This window comes from Cupressus sempervirens, chromosome 6 (genome assembly GCF_028749045.1).
Source record: "Cupressus sempervirens isolate cs-2001-9-10 chromosome 6, ASM2874904v1, whole genome shotgun sequence".
In the NCBI taxonomy this organism is placed as follows: Eukaryota; Viridiplantae; Streptophyta; class Pinopsida; order Cupressales; family Cupressaceae; genus Cupressus; species Cupressus sempervirens.
In genome coordinates this window covers 99,147,383-99,171,049 of record NC_143123.1, presented here as the reverse complement: position 1 = coordinate 99,171,049, position 23,667 = coordinate 99,147,383, and the positions used below count along the sequence as shown (strand labels likewise).

Below are 23,667 nucleotides of genomic sequence, written 5' to 3'. Positions count from 1 at the left end.
CAATGGTCCTTAGGATATACCCTGAAAGGACATTGATAAATGAGAAAGAAAATGAAACTAGGGTGGGTTTTGCAAAAGTATCCAGAGAAGTATAATAGCATTTATTTTGTGGCAATAACAGAGCCTCTGTCATATCAGTATGAGGACAGTAATTCAGATGCAGCAGTTACATGTCTATTAAAAGATAAAATGGAAGAGAATATGTCAGATGATGCAGATGGCAAGAATAGTTTCAGAGTTTTTGGTTTTATGTTGTTTAACAGTTTTATTAATTCTGATTTATTTTGGAAAAGGTTAATCAGAAGTGTTCGTGAACAGCATTTTGCAAATTTGAAGTCATTTTCTCTAAAGCTGAGTTGATCGGAGATTGTTAGTTTGGTGGTTGGGTTTCAAGTGGGAGATTGTAAAGATATGAAACCCAACAGTCAAAAGTTTTCCCTCCAAACCTCTTGGCTGTTCATATTCTGATTAATGTTCGTTTATAAAAGGATGTAACTGCTGCATTGTAATAGTGTGGAGAGTTATGTCTCTCGATTAAGAATTAATAAGATTATTGCTCTGTTTGAAGAGTGGATTATAGAATTTGTGTGGATTATTTTTGAATCTCTATTTTTAATTTGCTGTTTGTATTTTAACAGGGCCAACAAAAATATTAAAAAATTGAAGAAACTGCTTCCATCAGAAATTGGTAAAATATAAATTTAAACTTTGCCAGGAGCCGAGCAAAACGAATACCTACATTTTGCCTGTTTGAAAAGAATGTCAGGCTATCACAAGGTTTTTGAGAACTTGGTTGACATCCGACACCTGCTCTTAGAACTCTCCCAAACACTACGATAATAAACTTAAACATATTTCCTACAATTGAAACTGACGAAGTTGGGAAACTAACAAATTCTCTCTAAAATGCGCAAAAAGAATAGGTTCAGAAACTTTGCCAGACCTCAACAAAGTTTTATAAACCTCGCGGACTTCTGACAGAGGTTTCAAAACTTCAAGGAAAGGCCAACAAAAAGACATTTCCATTTTTTTGGGTTCTCCATTGGATGGTTAACTGAAACAAAAGGATCGAAGGTAACACGTGAGCGAAGGGAACATTTAAACACAATTTACTTAACCTGTTCAAAACAATACATTGACAAGAGATATCAACCAACTCTGTGAAGCCATAACTGATATCAATTAATCACACACTATTTGAAAAATAAGAGTGGAAAAATATATATTATGGATTTGAAAGTGTTGCGTTCAGATAAGTAAATAAAATTTACTGCTCATGATTAAACTCTGGGAATCCAAAAGTCAAATCAGTACTACGTCTAAACTAACTTCAAATATAATATGAAACCGAATTAATTGCACTCGTTAGAAAAACAATCATTGTCAGTTTAAAAGAACAGAAAATTGTGCTTGCCTGGGTTGAGTATTGGGTGAAGGAGTCGGAGGAGGCGATGAAAAGAGGCTGCGGTGTAATGCTCTGGGCTTTTCCTCTGTAAGTGGGTAGAACTGAACGAAGATTTACAATTATCATATAGTAATGAATTTTGATTTTGCTTTTGGTAAAACCCTGTTTGCAGGTGTTGATTGCATCAAAAATGAATAAAACGAGAAATCTCGGCTGAGAGAGCACAGTTACTTCCCTAGTTTAATCGCTTGTAAGCTGACAGAATTTTTCGATCGAATGAATGAATGAATGTGATTTTAATGACAGTCCATGACACCACAGCAGTCCCTAGACCCGCAGAACGTGCTGGTAAGCAGATTCTATACTTATTTCCATTTCCAATTTTCTAATATGGATCTTAACCAAGAAATCCCCTATTTGCTTGAACCTGTCAACCTCAAATAAACTATGCATGGCCGCCTTTTGTATGAAATCATAATAAATTCGAAAGGTCTCTTAAACTGTGCACTAGAAAAGAAAATGACATTTTGTTTCAATAGCTCCCGTCCTACAAAACATGCATATCCTCTCCTTTCAAACCTCCTTGGGCCTCTTCCATCTACTTCTCACACATGAGGTGATGGGATTCAGTTTTCAACTCAGCCAATAACAACCTTGACTTACCTTTAATAATAGCCCCAATGTATGCTTTCTCGTCGTGATCTCTAGTTGGGTTGAATTCTTTAATGTAATAAAAAAAAATTCTATCATTCTGCCAATGTTATTATTCCACATGGTACTTTGAAACTTTTTCCTAACAAACTTTTTTATGCCCCCATTATCATTCGGACACTCTTGCATCTTGATGTTCCATTTATCCATCCATTTAATGTTTTGCTTCATCCATGTTTTCTTCCTATGGTTGAAAGCTTCTTCTTTCACAATTTTTGGCCACTAATTGTCATGCATGTTTTCCGTCCTTTTTAAGTAGGTAATTAACCAAATTAACGTTGAAGCCTCTAATGGAAAAGCATCAGCTTCTAACAAAAGAATTTCATAGGGAACATAAGATTTGACTTTGAGATTGTTTGTGATTAAATGTTTTTTAATTATCTCTATTTACCTCCATCCACATTTTGACATGTTGCCCCCCCCCCCCCACCTCGCAACCATAAAGAACTATCGGCGTGACTAGCAAACCGAAGAGAGTCTTCTTAGTTTTCCAATCCCATAGTTTTGTTGTCTTGCATCTATTCTGAAGCATAAATGAAGCTTTCCAACCCCCCTTGAATCCTTTTCGCTCTACAAGTCTCCCAGCTGAGTTTATAATTAAAGTCAATCACAATGTACTTGTATTCTTTCACGATTTCCAATGGGCTATCTTTGAAAAGGAATGTAGTATTCTCTTATTTTCTCTTTAGAGAGAAAATCATGACTTTGGTTTTGGACATATTCACCCATCCCAACTTCTTAGCAACAAAATTCTAAGGCCCCTAAATGATCGCTTAATCCTTGAGTCATTTTTGCTATCAAAATGAAGTCATCAACACACAAAAGAAGCTTCACCACATACCATCCCAACTAAATAGCCTCCCCCTCCGTGTTATCTAACCAATTTTCTAGTTTACGATGTATAGCCCGAACAAGGTAGGGAATAAAGGGCATCCCTGCTTGACACCAATGTCACTCTCAAACCATTTGGACATACCATCACTAGTTTTTATTTTGGCTCTAACTTTGTCATATAATCTATGCATTATTGCTCTATATTCATCTGGGATGCCTAAGTCTTTCATTTTGTTCCATAGCTTGTCTCTAACTGCACCATGTCAAAGGCTTTCTTGAAGCCAACAAAACAAAAATACACTTCTTCCCCTTGATTGTTCCACACTTTCTCAATTATGTGACGAAGGGTGATGCAATGGTCAATGGTGGAGGGTTGGGTCTAAAACCTACCTACCCTCTTGCTCTTTTACCTTCACTTTCAGCCCATTTGTTGATTCTACATTCAATCATGCTCCCAAAACGTTTTCCAAGAAGTGGGTTAACCATAATAGTGCGATAGTTGGATGGGTTGTTGTTATCACTGCTCTTAAAAGGTGGGATAACCACACTAGTAGTCCAATCTAATGGGAAACCTTCGCAAGCAACACAATTGAGAATATCCTTTATGTGAGGTGCAATAATTTTTGCTCCCTATTTTATGAATTCAACTTGCATCCCATCAATGTCACTTGCTTTACCACTTGCCAATTTATTTATCCCTGTTTTGATATCATCAATCATGAAGAGTTCCTTCGAAGTATTCACCTTAGGAGGATTGTTCTCCTCTTGACAGCGCTCATATAGCAGCTTTGCATACTCGAGTCATTGCACATTCCTAATGTTATTATTTATTCGCTTTCTCTCTTGTTGTAATTCTTTCCAAAACTTCTTGGGGTCATGCTTTCCTAAGGATATTAGTTGTTGCTTTCTTGCAATGACATATTCTACTTTTTTGGTGCAAATAAGTTTGGTATACCATTTCTTGGTCTCTTTATTAGCTTCTTTCCCTTTTATATTTCTCTTTGCTACCTTACACTCCTCATCATACCAAGGATTTGTCAGAAAGGTATTAGTAGACTTATTTTTGTTGTTTGACCTTTTACATGCCTCTAAAGCCTTCCAAATAATAATAGTCAGTCAACTGCTATGAATCAATTCCCCTACCCCATTAAACCTGTCACTATCTAAAAGATGGTTGGTTTCCTGAAGTTGATGTTCAAGGATTGAATTGAAAATGACTTTGTTCTCTTGAGTTAAAAGGATTTTTCCTTCTCTGCATTGATCTGAAAGTTAAAATTGTCATGATTTAGAGTGACATATGTAGGGGTATTATTTGAAATGATTGAAACTAAACTTGTTAATGGGAGAGATGAGACGAAAGAGTCGAAGGCCCTGTTTGGTTGCAGGAATTGGGCGGGAATAGAAAAATCTAAATGCCTGTATTTGCTAATTTGACGTTTGTTTGCAAAATACAAAATTGGAATTAGAATTTTCCTATCCTAATTTCACCCCCAAATGAGCATAGCGAAATTCCTAAGAAAAGATGGAATAAGAATAGCTTATTCTTATTCTAGTTTTTAATAAACCCAATTTGATGGGTTTACGGGTCCGTAACTTTGTCGTTTCATTGTATTTTGCTACTAAAATGCATTTTTGAACTATTTTTTCTATTCATTATAAGATATAAACTAGTCAACATTATTTAACGTTTATTATGTGTGTTTTTTTAAATGACAAAAAAGACTATTATCATATTCGATATCTTTTCTAAATTTTCATAAAATTATCTTCACAAATAAATCTTGTGTTTAGTCTTATAATTAAAACTATGGTAAAAGATCATTTAAATATCGTATTAATGATCTCGACTTATTTCAATTTTGTATTTTCTTTAATATATTTTAAAATAAAATGATTTTAGTTTTGATCTTATACTCATTAATATAATTTGATTTAATTTGGAATTAAATTCATAATATACACTATAATATGTCCTTTGAATTTCGATGAATTTCAAAGGTTGTGGTATATCTTTCACTTATAAAGTCAATTTAAAAAATAAAATAAAGGCTAATTAAAATAATTTGACTTTTTAAAATATTTATTAAAAATTGTGTTTTTATAAATAAATAAATAAAATTATTTGAAATATTACCAAACTAAAAATAAATAAAAAATAATAATTTATTAAACAAAACTTATTCCAATTCCTATTTCAATAGTTGCAACCAAACATAGAATATGCATATTTCGACTTCTCTTCCATGCCAACCAAACATGTCCAGATGATATTCCAGAACTTATTTTAAGAATGCCTGAATACCAGAAGAGAGCTTATTCTAGTATAGATGAATACTGCATTTGATAATTCTTGTAGCCAAATGGGGCCTGAGGAATTAAAGAATAGTATCATTAAACAATTTTCTAACAATTTTCTCTCGTTGGATCTTCTAGTAATGGGAGTTATATTGATCCTATCTTCATCAAACAAATGGTACATTGAGTTGTCTTTATATTACAAAAGAAAATCTTTATAAGTAGTGCAATAGAGATATAGTAGCATTATGTCTTCTTAGGGTTGATTTGGTTACTTAAGTTACAAAATGTTGGAATTCAACAATATTGGAAGTACCTGGTGGGGGAAGTTCTAAATCTAGAAAGTGTTTTTTTCAAAAAATGGTTGGAACCATTTGGTTCATACGAAAAATGAGTGAGAAGATGCATTTTTGGCATTTAGTTCATAGAATTCGAATTATTATTTTTTTCCCTTTTTTTTTTTGGTTTTTTTGAATTGGTTTTTTTTCCTTTTTTTAAATGCTTTTGTACAATCAACATTATCATTACTTGTAAGAGTCAAGACCATAACTTTAATTTAAAAATAGGTATAAACTCAATCGACATCCATAGCCAAGGCATCTGATGAGACTTAACTTCAAAACAATTTAAAAACATTTTCAAAGGCAAGTCCATTCTAATAAGAAGAACATCTTACACAAAAAAAAATGCTTAAAGAATAGATCTCAAAAATCCCATAAATACCCTTAAATAGACAACACAAAACGAGAGAGAGAGAGAGAGAGAGAGAGAGAGAGAGAGAGAGAGAGGAAAACAGACCTTGAGAAACTATATCAAGACGTTACCATAGCATAAGAATCCCCTGTAAAATAGAAAGAACCCATAGAATTGTTGATAGTTTTACATGTCAAAAGTAGACATAAGCCAAATAAAAACAAGCTACTCATTAGTTATAATCATATCTCCCAGTTGTAAAAAAGAAAGAAAAAACATTTCCAAAAACCCCTAGTAAAGAAAATTAACAACAATCTCGTTGTTATATATGACAATAAGACGAATATAAGAGACAATATAAGCTTCAATCATTCGCATATCACTAGCAAAGCTAGAAAATAATTTCTAGAAGAGACAAAATATCATTGAAGCAAGCATGTACAAAATAGGAAAATTTAAATCCAATGAAATGGAAATAGATAAAGAGGAAAAAAAATCCTCACAAGAATGGTTGCAGAAGGACTCAAATATATATGAATTTTTGTCAAGGTTTTTGGCCATTAGGTCGAACGAGACCTTTCATGTACCTCATCATTTCCCTTCATTATGTCCATAATAGAGGATTGAGCTTAAAATCATAAAGAGATCAAGATGAATTTAACCTAAAATAAGCCCTTTGGCAAATAGTTAGAGTTTCCCAAGTGCATGATACTTCATAAATATGAAGAAATGGGTAAACTTTCACAAACAAAACTTCACAGGGGTAAATGCGAGCAAACAAACCTGAAAAGTTTATCAATTTTGATTTATTGAAAAGTGGAAATGGAATTGGTTTTCCAATTCGTATGCTCATTATGGGCAAAATTTAGAATTTGGAAAATCCAATTTTGTTTTTTGTTTTTTGGAAACAAACTACAAATTTGGGAATCATGATATTTGCATTTTCTAGTTCCACCCCAAATCCAACAACCAAACAATTAGTGTAGAATATGTAAATTCTTTCATCTTGAGCTTCTCGGGCTTGATTGAGCAACTAACAATCTTTCTTTTCCTTTAATAATTGTCCTTAAATAATATTTTTCATTGTGTCCACAAGTTGAATTAAGTTCTTTGACTTAATAAGTTTTTTTCGCCCTCTATGATAGTTCACATTATAGTCCTAACTTTTTACATTACATTTTTTTTTTCTATTTTTTCATTCGTACTAGGACATTCATGTAACTTGACATTCCATTTGATCAACCATTTTCTATTTTGCATCATCCTTATTTACCTTCTATGATCAAGACCCCCATCTATGGATATTTTAGGTTAAAGTTGGTTATCCATTGTTTCAACCTTCTTTGAATAACTTATTAGTTGAGCCATTATTGATGCCTCTAATGGAAATGTGTTTGCTTCTATCAAAAAAATCTCATAGGGTACTGATATTTTGACTTTGAGATTACTTGATATTAGAGCACTTTTAAATTCTCTCTAGCTATCTCCAGTTGTAGTTTGACATGCTACAACCGCAAACCTCAAAACCATAGAGGATGGTTGACATGCCTAGCAAACCAAAAGAGTCCCCTTGATTTTCTTGTCCCAAAGTTCAGCTTGTTTGCACCTATTTGGGAGTAGGTATAAAGCATTTCAACCTCTTTGATAATTCTCATCCCACAAGTCTCCCAATTAACCTTATAGCGAAAGTATAACTCGAAATAGTGGTTATTTTATTTAATGTTTAGAGTATAATATTTTATTTTAAAGTTATCCTAAATGTTCTTAGTAATCCACAAGCTCATAGAGTTAACATTATTATTCATAACATACTCTAGTTGTCTTTTTACTCTCATCCTCTATTAGGAACATTTAAGGGACATATTAGAGTTTATAAGCATAGTTTAAACACAAATTATAGCATCAACCCAATAATAGTTTTTACAGCTTGTTACGTAATTTTTTATCTATTCTATATGAGCTTTTTTTTAATATTGTGCTTTAGATTTTTAAAGATCCATAAAAAGATCTCACAAATATGAAAATCTTGTGTGTGGCCCATAAAAAATTGTCTTCTAACTTATGAATGAAGAACTCTACCACTATTGATAAATAAGCAACATAAAAAATATTTTTCAAGGTAATATAAATGAATGGACTTGCTTCTTGATAACTCATTTAACCTATGATTTATTTATGATAAATTATCATCAAAATATTATTATAACAAGTTGATAATAAAAGGCAAGTTTTGATTTTTGGAGGCATAATCTATTTTGCAATGTTAAAATGGGCTTTAATTTTTATTATGTTGAAAGATGAAACTTAGATGTAGACTATTGAACAATTTTATTTTATTTTAAATCTAAATTCATGAAAAAATCATTTTACAAATATAAGATAATGTAATTTTTTTTAATTAAAAAATATTTTATAATACATATTTATTTTTTATTCAAATTTTAACACTACTTAAAATATTTGTATTAAATCAACTCCACTTTGAATTACTCTTCCTTCAATTTTATTTTCTTTCCTATTGATTTTCTATTGCTTGTTTCATTTAACATCAATGTCTCAAAATTAAATGTTCTCCCAAGTTATTAATTACAATTTTGACTGTAGATTATGAAAATTTGATAAACTTATTTAAAAAAGATACAGCTACAACTTCTTGGGACAAAAGAAATAAATATTTATTAGACCACTAAAAAATTCCTAGTACAATATAGAAAATGTCTACACCATTAATGATTCCTGCAACTAAACCTAGAAAAAATCAAAATTATAGATAGATTAAAATAAAAATCAACTAAGTCAAACAAGTCTAACTAGTTGACGAAAACCCCCCATAAAAATTAAGAATTGTAACCTATTGGTGAAGTGCAAACACAAACACAAATATCATAGTCTACCTAATGTCTATTTTTGTTTGTTATTTTAAATAAAAATATATATCTTATGGTGATTTTAGGGGGTAATTTTTTTTTTTAAATGTAGCAATTGCACTTTGATGTGTAATGAGTATGCTAAAGAGTTGTAAGGTCATTTTGAAAGAAAAAAAAAATGGTATACCTGTGGGTAAATTTTTGTAGTACATGAAGTCAATTGATAGACAATTAAGAATATGATGTTGATTGTGCAATCGTTTTGATGAGGAAGGGAGGGGAGGATATATAGACATAAAGAGAGAAGGAGTGGGGTATATATATATATATATATACTTGTGTGTTCCTCTCTCTCTCTCTCTCTCTCTCTCTCTCTCTCTCTCTCTCTCTCTCTCTCTCTCTCTCTCTCTGTATGAGAGATGAACACACAAGACTAGGAGGTGTTGAATCAACATTGACCACCAAAAGGGAGGTGAAAGCCTAACTTACTACCTCTTAAGGTGGTAAACCATTTCAACATGATTGCCATGCAAACCCTCCCAAAAGCACTTGGCAAATATATTCACGGATAATCTCCACCCTAAATGGCCTACTACATGTGTAATAGATGTATCTATACATAAAAAGAAATTTAAGAGAAAGGGTCAGATATTAAAAGTTCCTTTTGGACGAAGGAATTATCAAGCATTACAAGGAGATCAATCATGTCAATCTCTATACCAATCATCTTAAATTTCATACCATATCGATCTAGTATGTCCAAGTTGTCATTATTAGTCATAAACCTCCAATACATATCTTCCAGTCAATGGTTATTCAAAGAATGTTATCTTTGTCCCTTGAAGACACAAGACTAAGAGGGACTGAATCAAAATTGACTACAAAAAGGGAGGTGAAAGCCTAACTTACTACCTCCAAAGGTGGTAGACCATTTCAACATGATTGCCATACAAACCCTCCCAAAAGCACTTGGCCAATACATTCATTGATAATATCCACACTAAATGGCCAATTATATGTGTAATATGTGCATCTATACATGCAAAGACATTTGAGAGAAAGGGTCGGATATTAAAAGAGCCTTTTGGAAGAAGGAATTATCAAGCGTTATAAGGAAACCAATCATGTCATGCCCTATACCAATCATCTATGTCACTGGAATAAAAACAATAATGTTGTAGGTGATGGGACCACAAATATGAAGCATGTCCAAGTTGTCGTTATTGGCCATAAACCTCCAATAAATATCTACATGTCAATGGTCATTCAAAAAATGTTATCTTTGTCCCCCAGGAACAACCTATAATGCCCTGCCAAGGAACCCAAAAGAAATTAGCCTAATGTTTCGCTAAGTTTGTCAAACATTTTTTTTAAAAAGATAATAGCAACAAGAGATAAAATATAGTGGAAGCATTAACTCATAAACATAACAACCTACATAAACAAATAACATCCCCTAAGGGTCCCATGACATTGAATCACATTTAAGTTTAATTAAAATTTAATCTAACACCTAATAATTCTACGTCATGGACTAACTACAAGTATGAATCCATTTAAATAATATGCAGTTACAGGATGCCCCTTGGTAATAAATAGAATGCACAATCATCCACTGTAAAAGTCATAGGGTATGAGAGGCTGAAAGAATATACATCATAAAATAAATTGTAGCATCTCATAAGATCTATGAAATCAAATACAATACTCTTAGAGTATAACCATCCATCAAGAATACAAGATTGGAAAAAAAGGAACATCTGCACAAACACATCCAGCAACGACATCCAATAGTCAAATCTCAGTGGTATAAGAAAATGCACTACCACTTGACCTTGTGGAACCCAAAAAGGTCACCACATTGAGGAGATAAACTCAAGTCCCAAATAGGATAACAAACTCAAAAGTCAAAACCAACAACTAGGTTCAAGGAATCACCTAAAAGCAAACTATCTCAAGGGTACCAAAACACAAGTATCAACTAAACCCACAGGTTATACATACATGTAGGAAATCTACTATGCAAGTCGGCAACTATCATCACATGAACCAAATCTAAGGTTCCCTGGCAGTCTTTTAATACTTCGGCCCCCTAGTGTCTTTATGCGACATCAATATCCTTTCATACAGACAAGGCATACTAACAAGTCAGCTCAAAGGTCACCACGATAGTCTTTTAATAATCTAGACCCCCTAGTGACTTTTTGTGGCACCAATATCTTATTAATTCATTTTAAACACATTTGATGAAATGTTATGACTTATTAAAATAACCTACAATGGGTTACTCGCTAGCTTCTTTAAGGCATCGATCTCCATTGCAAGCCACTTCCCCACATGAGATACAAAAAACCTAACCTAAACTCAACAAAAGAAAAAGATCTCAAATGACTATAAACCACACATTAGTCCTTAAACAAGCAACTAGAAATCACTGAAATATCACTAATCATTATCACAAATTCCACCAATATGATCATCCTAATAGGACTGATCCAAAATCAAGTACACATAAACCAAATCCATGTCACAACATGACATCACGAAAACAAATCACATAATCACCTCAGTCCTATAAAAGCAACTGGAAAGCAAACCAAAGATAATTGATCGAAGACTCAAAGGTTATATCAGGAAAGACACATCATCCACCACAGTTCTACACAAGAGATACTGGAAAGCAATAACAACCATTTGAACAAATTCCTCATAGAATACACATGACACATTACCATGGTTGGGTATAAAAGATCGTAACAAAACATCATCATGACATCCTAGAACAAACCCCCAAGCCTCTGGTAAATATCCTAACTAGCCAAAGCTAAGTCAACCTCGAAACACAACATTAGTAAACACACATCGCATACAGTACATATAATGCAACCTTCTCAATACATTAGGTTTTGGAAAATACACAAGTTTAATTTTTGCTAATGTATTCCAAGTTCTCATTTTCATTTTCAAAACACAAAGATTGAATAACAACCAAGGTTTCAGTTTTCTTTTCCAAGTATTATTGTTCATAGATTTTTCAATACCAAACATGGTTCACGTTTTCGTTTTCATTGTAAGTTACAATTGATAACGTTCTAAAGTCCATGCAATTCTCAACACTCAACAAAGCATAACAAGGTGTTTGAACATAGTTTTCATACTTCAATTTGTTATCAAAACACAACATTCAAAAAATAACCAGATAATTTTTTTCGTATTTTCAAAGTATAATTTCTTGATAGGGTTTTCAAAACACAAGAATATTCGACAAGGTTCTAGTTTTCACTACCAAAGTATCAAAGCTACTATGGTTCTCAAATTATCAAAAGATGTAATAGTTTTCCTTAATAAAATAAATCATTTTCATAATTGCATTATGAAGTAATATCTGAATTTACTTTAAAACAATCATTTTTTCCAATTTACAATCTACAATAAACTTGCACACATACATTTTAATACTAAATTAAATTAATTATTAGTAAAAATTAACTCAATAATCATAACACTATTAATAGATAATAATTAGTTATTTATCAATAAAATAACTTATATTAATTTATTAATAAAATAATTATTAATCTAATAATAATAATTAATAATATTATTATTAAATAACATTTAATATTTAATAGTAATAAAATTTAATATATTTAAAACATTTAATATTTAAAGCATTTAATAATTTTAATTAACATAATAATAAAATTATTAATAAAATTTAACTAAACTAAAAATTAAATTAAATTAAAACTTACCTTTTTTAAATTACATTTAAAGCCCGTCGGCTGGAAATTGTCATCGCGATAACCCAAATAAACCAATCAAATATACATTCTAAATTTTGATTTTAAACAAAAATCCAATTGATTAAAATTTACAAGCATGAGGGTTTTCCAAAAATTTCATTCCTCAAACACAGATAACTTTAAAATGAAAATAAACTCAGATGGACAATAGGGTTTCATTAAAGAAACCAACCAAATCAACAATTATTCAAGAACGAATCTATCTAGACACAAAGCAAACATAAAATTGGAAAAGTGAAGCTAATGCGAAATTAAACACTAGATTTTACTTGAATCTGATGCTAACCCGCAAACATGCAATCGCACGGAGAATGCAAGAAAATCCCTTTCCTCTGAAAACTTCCTTCCTTGAAAATCGCTTCTCCAAAATTCTCGGTATTTGAAAAAATGAGCTCCAAATCTCTGAGATGCAATCACACAAGGCAGTTCATTGATCAATTTCTTTTAATATTTTATTATCTTTTACATTTTCATGCACACTTTTTGCAATTTAAAATATCTTTATTAAATTAATTTTCTTTCTCCCTTTAATTTATTTATTATATATTAATTTCATGCATATGCTTTATGCAAATTAATTAAATAATTGCTTACTCTCTCTTATTAATTTGCGAGATGTTTTTAATATAATATTTATTAATTTAACTAATAATGTTATTTAGAGTTTATTATTAAAATAAACTCCTAAATAAATAATTATTAAATTAATAAATATAAAACATGAAAATTAGAACTTTGATAAAATCTTTTTAAATTTAATTCTTTTATTTAATTAATTTCTCAATTAATTAAATATAATTAAATATCAAATTTCTTTATAAAATTTCCATTAAATTAATTCATTAAATTATATTTTAATTTGATTTAATTGTAACATAAAACTAAATCAAACTCCAAGGTCAAAGTCATGAATTCACGTCACTTGATGAATTCGAAAAGGTGAAACTAACTCAGATACTTGTCCTATTTTCTAGGACAATTGGCTTAGGTTAAGATTTGGACTCAAGAGTTATCTCCCCACTTATACCATTGAAATAATGCGATAGGGTACACTCATCCTGGCCATTCAAGGAAGTTGATACTCAGTACTTGTAATCTACATAAAATCCACGCATGTACATACACATATATTTAAAACTAAATAGACAATGGTAGGAAGTGGTACATTGTGTAGATCCCAACTAGCAGGTGACTATGACTCCCTCCCTCAACCACATCAAGAACATCAATCATAAAGTAAAACATACACATACACCATACACATGCAAGTATGGGGTAGGTAACCATTGAAACTACATATAAATCATTCCTTTAACTGACATCATGAAATAATTGAAAGTCATTAAATTAACATACATATATCGTCATTGAAACAATCATAAATACCTGAAATAACTAAGTAATTCATCACATATATAAACTGAGTATGAAATACATCTAATCTAATCTGGTAATCAAGTACTAATAATCATAAAATAGAATCATAATACTAGCCTAAAAGAATCTAGCAATACAACAGAAAATTCAACTAGGGGTAGGCATTACACAACCGAAGCCTCACATCCTAAATAATCAAAAGCACACATCCATCCCTTTGGGTGATCCATTAGATCTTATCTTTAATAGAATAACTAAGGCCAATATGATTGTCTCTCCATGGGCTCAATCTTTTGATGAGTCTACTCCTAAACCTACATGGTATAAGGAGAACAAATACTATGACTATCAGCATATTAAAGAATGCTTGATTGTTAAGTGCATGAATTTCAAACATACATACAAGATCTTATAGATTCTAAGGATATCATCGTTGATCTTCTAACATAACCTTCACCTAATTCAACCTTCAAATCTACCAAAATGTGTTTCATAAACATAACATGGGAAAATCCCCATCCAATACTAATCAAAGATACCATAATCAAGGGACTAGAAAATAATGTGAGCACACTAATGGAAAACATTATACCACAACCTACATCAATTATGACAACATTATTGGTTGCATCACCCAAGTTGAACCTTTTTTGGTATCCTTCATATCAAAGGATTGGATAATCAATGTGTAGTCACTACCATTGACAATGAAGAATATGTGTTGTTGGTTTCTACTATATCTTCTTCCACTGTGCAATATGGGAATAAGTCCACAAAAATCTCCATATTAAATCTCCTTTATGCATTGCTGATTAATCAAGGGATCCTCGCAAATACCTTGCAAATTTTGTGTATCCATGTCAATGACAATGTCACATAGTTTCAAGCCCTTGTGGGCCACCTATTAGCATATTTTGTTGTATCAATTATAATATTTAACATGTCATATGTTTCATCATATCACAACCTTGCACTTTATGATGTTGTCACATGTGGTAAAATTCTTCATTATCAAATGAGCCATAATAGATAATGGCTCATCCATAAACCTTTGTTCTTTAAAAGTTATACCATATATGGGCTATTGTAAAGATGATATTGCATAATAAGTCATAACCATCAAGGAATATGATAACCTAGAGTATATCTCTACAATTATTATTTCACTATCCATTCAAGTAGGCCCAAGAGTGAAAAATATAGTGTCATATTGTTGATCTTGACCTCCCATATAATATCCTTGTCAATCGCCAATGGATCCATGCTTTGTAGGTTGTTCCCTCCATATTTCACCACTACATCAAATTACCCCACAATGGCACTAAATTCACTATCCATGTTGTTTCCTAGTCTTTCACACATTTTTTGTAAGTTAGAATCTTCATTCCCCCATTCTAAGTATTGTCTAGGAACAAACATTGACACCTTTGTTGACAGTTCCTCCCTCTCTCATATTGATCATGGGGCTATACTTGCATCCACCGTTTCTACTATCAATACAAATAATAAGGGTTGTGGAGCATATAGTTTATCAAACATTTTTGCAGTAAGGGCACTACTCCTTAAACCCACACTCAAGGATACCCATCCCATCAGAATCAAACAAAACATAAAGAACCTAAACTCAAGTAAAATTGGGAACTCAATGTTCCTCTCCAATCGTATTTTAAATGAAAACTAAATGTAGGCAGACATAAAAAAAATGGTTGTACCAAGAATCTCAACCCTCTAACAACTTACTCTTTGACTACTTTGGAGATAAATATCTCATCCCAAAGATTGGATATTGAGCAATGAGAATAACAAGGTGGTGGTTTAGGCCAAGAAGAAATTTGCATGAGGGACGTTCTTGTGCCTAGTAAATGACCAAGAAACCAAGGTCTTGGATTTGGTTTAACCAAAAATAGGGACACCAAAGAAACTAACTATACCTTTTGGAATATATGGGATGAAATTATTAAGGTCAAAGATATTCCTAGAGAGGGATTTAAGAGATCCCATAATGTTATACTTAGCAATTGAGCTTTTTTGGGAGACTCTATCCTTTTCCAACTCTCCATCAACCTCATTGATCTTCCACTCATAAATCATAAACTCATAGGTTAAAATTAAAAAAGAATCACCTACATCAATGTATTCTAAAGTGAGGACATCCTCCTAGAATTCATGGGGGTAGTGTTAACCATTTTTGCCCCCTTCTAAAAATTGAATATCCAAGGTGACAACCATGATCATGTTTATTTGATTGATTCATTTATTGCCATGCATGATAAGATGGATACATACAACTTTGACTTTTCTTTATATCCCTAAGTCCTTTAATCCCCTTGCATCATATGAGAAAATCCAAATTGCAACCATGCGACTACCTTTCATCGCCTGTTCTCACTGCATTTATGGCTTAACCACAGAGAAGCCATGAATGTGCGAAACAGTTAATGACTGTGGTCAGTGCAACTTGCAAGACAAAGTGCTAACATTCAAATGCAGGTTGTGAGGCTATGAAATGTCTCTGGTTGCTTCGTCACAGAGTTAAGCTTAAATCATGGTTAGGATGGTGAAGTCACGATAGTTTCTTGCGCGCATGTTCGTGGAGTTAAGTTCCAAACCTTAGTTACAAGTTGTGAATAGGCAACAAGTGAACGTGTGTCATGGTGGGCCAGGTGCTTTCAAGATCCTTCAGTTATAGCATCACAAGGGCTAGTTTTGAAAGAGTGGCTTGTCGAATGAAAGAAAATCAAATGAATTGACATCATTCCATCGAACTAAGCTTCAGAGTTAAGGTATGGCCATGCAAAAGTCAATAGCTCAGTCAAAATCAATTCATCACATAGTCATAGGTGATTAAGGTTAACCTTGGACTAGGGTAGCGAAATAGCGATCTTCTTTGTTCGCAGTGCCGCATGGAGTTTAATGCAAACCTGAGTTAAGGTCACAATGACACAATTGTAGTCAAGTCTAATGGTTTCGCATCATTGTAGGTGGTTAAGAAAAAAACCATGGTTAGGTCGTGATGGTGCAGAATTCTTGTTTGCTCATTCATAGGGTTAGCATCAAAGTTAAGTCTTAAGGTTGCAACTAGGCAATCAATATTTAAGGTGTAGTCTTCAAGCTTTCATTGTGGTTTATGATGTAGTTAAGGATTATGTTGCAACCTAGGGACTCAGCTAATTTCACGGCTTCACTTGGTCGCATTGGTTAGATGAAAGAAGCAAATGACACTCGTGACTGGGTGATCATGGTCAAAGACTTGTCTTTGTAAGGTCGCGGGTATCTTTGATGCTCAAGAAGTGCTAGAGAGCTTCATTGTCTTTAGCATTGGGAAGGAGGTGTTCTAAGCAACAGTATGCTTGTCTTGTTTGCTGATCTTTTTCGCTGCTCATGTGCATGGGAAAAGAAACCAACCTTTGAGGAAAGACAACTACTTCAACAAGCTAGTCAATGGGTTTGTTTAGCTTTCATATCTGTAAATTCCTGTACATAGTAGAGTAGATGTATTTTTTCCATTTTTTCCAGTTTTCCAGGAAGTGCATGAGTGTTGGTTTTTCTCTATGAGATAGCCAAGTTTTGAATTTTGTAGTTGCAAAGGTTTCAATTTTTTGGTTGATTGCAGTGTAAGGGTTTCATTTTTTGTGTCTCCATAGCCCAATGGATTGCTTAAGGTTATTGGTCCATGCTTAGTAGGAAACCATCCCCTTTGAGTTTCCAGAAATGTTAACCATTTTTGCCCCCCTTCCAAAAATTGAATATCTAGGGTGATAGCTATGATTATGTTTATTTGATTGGTTCATTTATTGCCAAGCATGATAAGATGGATACATAGAACTTTGACTTTTCCTTATATCCCTAAGTCCTTTAATCCCCTTACATCATTTGATAAAATCCAAGTTGTGACCATGCGACTACCTTTCATCGCCTAGTTGTTATAGTTATGGCTTAACCATTAGAGAGGCCATGAGTGCAGGAAACAGTTAATGATCGTAGTCTATGAAACTTTACAAGACAAAGTGCTAACATTTTAATGTAGGTTGTGAGGCTATGAAATGTCTCTGGGCACTTCGTCTCAAAGAGTTAAGCTTAAATCATGGTTAGGATGGTGAAGCCATGATTGTTTCTTGTGCACATGTTTGTGAAGTTAAGTGCCAAACCCTAGTTGTAGGTTGTGAATAGGTGATAGGTGAACGTGTTTCATGGTAGGCCAAGCACTTTTGAGATCCTTCAGTCACAACATCTCAAGGACTAATTTCGAAGGAGTGGCTCATCGAATGAAAGCAGATCAAATGAATCAACATCATTCCATTGAAATAAGCTTCAAAGTTAAGTTGTAACCATGTGAAAGTCAACTACTCAGTCAAGATCAATTCATCACACTATTGCAGGTGATTAAGGTTAACCCTAGACTAGGGCAGCGAAATGGTGATCTTCTTTATTTGCAATGCCACACAGAGTTAAATGCAAACCTAAGTTAAGGTCGCAATGTCACAATTGTAGTCAAGTCTGATGGTTTTGTATCATCGCATGTGGTTAAGAGAAAATCCATGGTTAGGATACAATGGTTTGAAATGCTTGTTCACTCATTTACGAGGCTAGCATCAGAGTTAAGTCTTAAGGTTGCGACTAGGTGATCGGTAATTAAGGTGTGGTCTTCAAAGTTTTGTTGTGGTTTATGACACAGTTAAGGATTATGCTATGACCAGATAACTTAGCTAATTTCATAGCTTAACTTGGTCACAATGGTTATATAAAAGAAGTAAATGACAGTTGTGACTGGGCGATCATGGTCAAAGTTTTGTCTTCGCAAGGTCGTAGATATCTTTGATACAGTCAGGCTTTAGGCCACGATGACATGAATGGCAATGCTGGTAGTTAGGGTTCTCAACGGTCACAAGGTCATAGACATTTTATGCCAACCAGGATGTAGGCTTCGACAAGGTGACTCAGTCAAAGATAGAGGTATCACAACATCGCAGGCAAAATAAATGTTAAAACCTTAGCGGCTACAAATATGTGAAGAAGATAGTTTTATGATGTCGCAAGGTCATTGTGATTAAGGGGATAAGACAAAGGCAAGCTACAAAGCCATGATCAGAGGCAGGCAGTCGGTCAACATAAAGATAAAATGTTGGGTAGGGTGGCAGAATACTTAGAGGACATTGGTCCATGTAGTAGGGTAGATGGATTGACTTCATTTGACCATCTAACATGGATGATTTGGCATTAAAAACACTAGCAGATATAGTTCTTTAATGGCACTCAGATCTGTTTGATCATTTGCAACCACTTCTAAGTGTTCTCCATGCTTATTTAATGCAGATTTCTTCCAAACACCATTATGCTTTTCCTTCTGCCCAATCAAGTGATAATGGTCGCTGCTTCTATCTACTCAGAGCCAAATTTGCATGTAAAAAATTTGATTTCCTGTACAAGGATGTGCATTTGATCATGATTTCTTTTGATCAAAAGTTATTACTTCTCTACAATCTCAACTCTACCTAGTTAGAGTTTGAAATCAGTGTAATATTAGAGTTATGCCTAAACTCTATAAAAGGCAATTGTAAATATTTGTAAAGGGTTCTTCCCTGTCTATACTTTGTAGCATGCTCTACAAATTTTTCCCTCCATTAATGAAATCTCCTTTCCTTACCTTTTCTTACCATTTTATTAAATAGTGCATTAATATGCCTTGCAGAGAATGTTTTCTTTCTATTTTCTTAAGTTTTCATATTGTGTTCAATCTTTTGGTAATCATTGAATAAGTGAATATTATCTTTCCTTTCAATGTTTCATTAGTTTCAGACCTACATGTCACTTTGGGAGATAGACGAAAGTTAAGTCTAGTGTATTTTGGGTTTTCATTGATGTTTTGTGCAGTTTTAGATAGAGTTGTGACCATTCAATCCAGGTGCATCACCCTCCATTAGATTAGACTAGGTAGTTTTCTTTCCTACATCTTCTTCTCCCTTTCCCTTCAAAGAGTAGTTAGGTGTATCATGATTGTAAGGAAGTTGGCCTTTTCTAGAGATTCAACCTCAGAGTGCAAGTCCCACACTTGGAGGTTATTTCCATGTTACACGAGGTTGCTTGAGGGTCGTACAACAAGCAAGGGTGCATACTTTTGTGTCAATAGGTAGTATGATAACAACATGATTAGGAGACATATTCTATGCATTATTGTAAACTAGAACCTAAGGCATATATTGGGGAAGATGACTTTCATCATAAAAATAAAAATAATAAAGAAAACTATGGGTATCCTTGTGAAAACCCTTTTGGGGCGCCTCTTGACTCCTCAAAAGCAAAAACAAAGAATGTATCATCTAGTGAAAACCTCTATGTGGTACTAGAGAATGAGGATTCTCCTCTTCATCTCATCCATGATTATCAATCCAAAAGTCATTCATTTTAAATGAAGAAACCAATCCCATCAACTTTAGAATGGAAGAATGCCTAAGAATCAAGTACATACTAGTATCATTGTTAAAGATCAAAGAAAACACTTTCACAACACTACTTTGCCAGGGAAATATTAAATTCATATGGTCTTATGCTTACATATCTAAGATAGACCCCAACCTAGCGGTTTATCATCTTGTAGTGGACCTAAATGACAATATAGTTCAGCATAAAATCTATAAATGTACCCCAAGGTGGCCCTATTAGTAAAAGAAAAGTTAGAGAAACTCTTATAGGCTACATTCATTCGTAACATTAACTATTCAAAGTGGATCTCCAACATGGTGTTAGTATCTAACTCATCGAGAAATATCATAATATGTACAAGTTGAGAGATATTAATTTGGTCTATCCCAAGGACAGTTTTTTATTACCAAACATTGACATGCTAGTAGACCTCACTACCAAACATGAGATGTTTCCACTCACGGGCAATTTTACTGGCTATAATCAAATACATATTACCGAGGAAGATCATCACAACATAATACTCACAACCCCTAAGGGTACTTTGGGTTTACAAACTTTGGAATTACATGATTGGATTTGTAGGTGATTTAATTTATGATCTTTTTTTAATTCATGATTTTGTTATGGTAACATATCTTCTTGGTTCAGGATGATGATTACTTTGGTTTCTTTTGAGGAGCTCATGAAACATGTTGAGTTCTTTGATAGTTTGATGGCTTGGCTAATTCTCATGTTAGAGGATGGTTTTATCATGATGTCACAAATACCTTGGATATATAGTTCAATGAGAGCTTGTGATAGTGATGTTATGATGGTGTAGTGTTGGTTCCTAGTTTTTTGGTTGGTGGTTTGCATATTGTTGATTTAGAGGTATTGGTTTTACTTGGTACTAACATATCAATTATGTCAATATAAAGACCTAGGGCATCTTTATGTAGGAGATGGATATCATGATTAAATGTGTGACTTGATACCACAATTGAGTGGAAGTAATGAAAGTGATATGTATTTAGTGTTTGCATATGTTAATGGGTATCTTAGGTCCTATTGTTGTAGAAGTGTCTTTGACATCTGTTGCTAAACTTATAGGTGGCGATTATCTTCATAGTGTGTTGAGATGGTGACATCTTGAGGATTCATGGGGTCCTTGGTAAAGGTGTGGTTTATGCTTTCATTTGACATGTTATCCTTGTTATTATGGTGCTTTCATTATTATCCCATGGCACAATCTTTATGCCCATTTAGTTTTTGACATGTTCTAGTGTATTTGTATGTAGGCTCATGTTATCTCTTTGGATGCAATAATTTAGATCATGGTTGGCATGTTTATGATCCTGATTCCCAGGTGTTATTAATGACATTAATCTTGGTTAAGTTTTTTGGGTATCAAGTACATTTATCATTTGCTAGAAACTTCTTGATATTGTTGTGTTGCATTTGGATTCGACATGGATTGATCTATTATAGATTCTCATGAATACTTAGAGATACTAGTGATATTGATTTCTTTGGGGATTAAAGATGTATTTATTGGGATAGTTGATGCTTTTAGCAGGAAGAACAAGGATCATTCACCTGGTATGCACTTGAGAGGAGAGTTTTCTTATATTAGTCTTGGTTGGAGACTTAGATATCTTGTTGAGTATTATCATTCCTTAGTCTTGGTCTACTCGGTGATTTACTACTTGAGAGGTATAGCTAATTGTTCCTTTCAGGGGCACTATGTTTATAATAATCTTTCATTGATATGGATCTTGAGCTATGGTGTGATTTAGTTCTAGAGGGCTCTTTGAGAGATAGTTTGGCATTGGTTATCTTCTTGTGTATATGTTGTTATTATGATAACACTACAGTTGAGTTTAGGATATGGTTTAATTGGGAACATCCCTTAGTTTAGGAATGGTTATGAGTTTTATCTTCTTTTGATAGGATTACATCCATGTTGGTCATATGGTGTGGTCTGGGTGTTATTGTGGTTTCTTTTTGGGTGTTTATGGAGGAGATCATACTTGGCACTACTGACATTTAAAGGTGTGTGTAGAAGGACATGATTCATGATTTGCAATATTTCTCTTTGGTCTTGGTTATCTTCCTAATTGTTCATTTTCACTTACTTCAGATCAAAGATTCATTGGAGCTCGTGATCATTGATTTGTGTTCATGTACATGTCATTTGGAAGATGAAATGGTTATTTCTTTATCTCTTTCCTTTGTTGATTGTGGAGAACTTGGGAGAATGTTGGAGACTTGGTATGATATTTGTTTTTGTAGAATATTGGTTTAGATGCTTCATATTTCTACGGATATCCTTGACACTACATATATTCACTTATATAAGATGATTTTAGTGGATTCATTTTAGATTTGACATTACCTTTGTAATGGGAACTTATTGGTGTGTATGTGGCTATTATTGCAGTTGAGGCTTGCAAGTGTAGGTTACACGTTGGATATGTTGATGTTGTGGGATTCACTTAGTATACATGGGAGATATAGATAGTTGGATGGATTAGCACTAGTTTTGGATTTCATTACAACTATGATTCTGGTAGCTATTGATACATGTGATTACTTTTGGATCAAGTGTTTGTGCTTTGACATTTGATTTGGTATATGATATATGATTCTAATTTGACAAATCGGGTGTCTTTTTCTTTGGATGGCTTCTATGTATGTCTAGTGGAAGTGGTGAAATAGGAGGTGGGAACATTCATGTATGAGATGGTGGATACTTTGATGTTGTTGTAGACACCTTGATGGAATACATGGTGTACTTTGGTTCATGATGGTGTATATGCTAGGAGGGATTTCCCCTTGTTTAATTATGTGGCTATGTATTGACCCCTATGCAATGTATATAACAAGTAGGAGATTGTTGAGAAAATGTGTTGTATACATTGCATGCATAATGTTTATATTATATTGTAACATTGTGATATTATATAATCATTCAATGTCGGTGAAATAAATTAAAAAGTACTCAATATTGGATGTGTGGTGAAGGAGCTACATTGCACATGGTTTTATGTAAAGCATGCAATGGTATTGTGGGAGCTTGTTTCTATAAAAGAAACCACAAGGTTAATTGTTAAGACTAGACAAGTTAGTTAATATTTGTGAAGGTTGGACAAATGACGTAAGATGTGTGGATTCATGCTTCTTTACATGGAGTGATTGGTTGTGGCTAGAGAGCTTTGAAGGATTTCATGGTTGATTGGGATGATGCTTTTATAAACAATGCATGGTTATGGATACT

The 23,667-nt window shown here is 33.2% G+C and overlaps 2 long non-coding RNA genes across 10 annotated transcripts in view; one reads left to right on the top strand and one right to left on the bottom strand.

Annotated features, from left to right (window-relative positions):
- Nucleotides 1–1,620, bottom strand: part of LOC149551421 (uncharacterized) — a 148,111-nt gene extending 146,491 nt beyond the window's left edge. For all 7 annotated transcript variants that reach the window (XR_016352740.1, XR_016352738.1, XR_016352741.1 and 4 more), the window contains exon 1: nt 1,415–1,620. This is a non-coding gene — a long non-coding RNA (uncharacterized LOC149551421). The remainder of the gene's footprint in view (nt 1–1,414) is intronic.
- Nucleotide 1,621: 1 nt separating this feature from the next.
- LOC149551420 (uncharacterized) lies at nt 1,622–23,050 on the top strand. 3 transcript variants are annotated; one of them, XR_016352745.1, is made up of 4 exons: nt 1,658–1,753; nt 21,501–21,567; nt 22,531–22,661; nt 22,831–23,050. It is a non-coding gene; the product is annotated as an uncharacterized LOC149551420 (long non-coding RNA). The 3 variants fall into 3 exon arrangements; XR_016352743.1 differs by lacking the exon at nt 21,501–21,567 and having other exon boundaries at nt 1,622–1,753; nt 22,531–22,599; XR_016352744.1 differs by lacking the exon at nt 21,501–21,567 and having other exon boundaries at nt 1,622–1,753.
- Nucleotides 23,051–23,667: the final 617 nt, after the last annotated feature.